The following is a 578-nucleotide window of genomic DNA, read 5'->3' as shown; positions in this document are numbered from 1 at the left end:
TATGGGTTTTCCAGACTGTAACTCTTTACGGGAGTAGAAAACCCAGTCTTTCTCCCAAAAAGTTAAGGGTATTTTCCAACTGGAGACCATGTGGATTGTAGCCCAATGTATAACCACTACACCAACTCATTAAATTACTGAATACTGGATTTACAAGGAACATGGCATCCCCCATGGGCCACACCAGAAGGACTCAAGGTGGAAGCCTGACTGAAGGAATTGGGCCCTACCTCAAAAGCTACCTGTAGTCCTTGCATTTAGAACTGAACTCCCTGAAGGGAGAGGAGGAAAAGGATAGCCACCCCAAGACTGTGGAAATGACAGCGATTGGACCTTGGGTGAAACCCCTGGCTTAGTGGCATCCAGTAAAAGGGGACCCAGACCATGATATATTTAATACCTTCCCTTGACTATGAATATGACAGGTTTTAATCTGTTAGGCAAAGATCTGCACTTGTAAGAATTGATACAGGAACTTTCTCCTAGCACCAATCCTCATGCTCATTGTAAACAGAACTCAAATAATTAAGAAATCAATCTGTACAAAGCAACAACTTGTGGATTGCAGCTCGAAGTTG

Source organism: Echinops telfairi, unplaced genomic scaffold (genome assembly GCF_000313985.2).
Source record: "Echinops telfairi isolate 266 unplaced genomic scaffold, ASM31398v2 ScPeMD7_7469;HRSCAF=8507_1, whole genome shotgun sequence".
NCBI lineage: Eukaryota > Metazoa > Chordata > Mammalia > Afrosoricida > Tenrecidae > Echinops > Echinops telfairi.
This window is presented reverse-complemented; position numbering follows the sequence as displayed.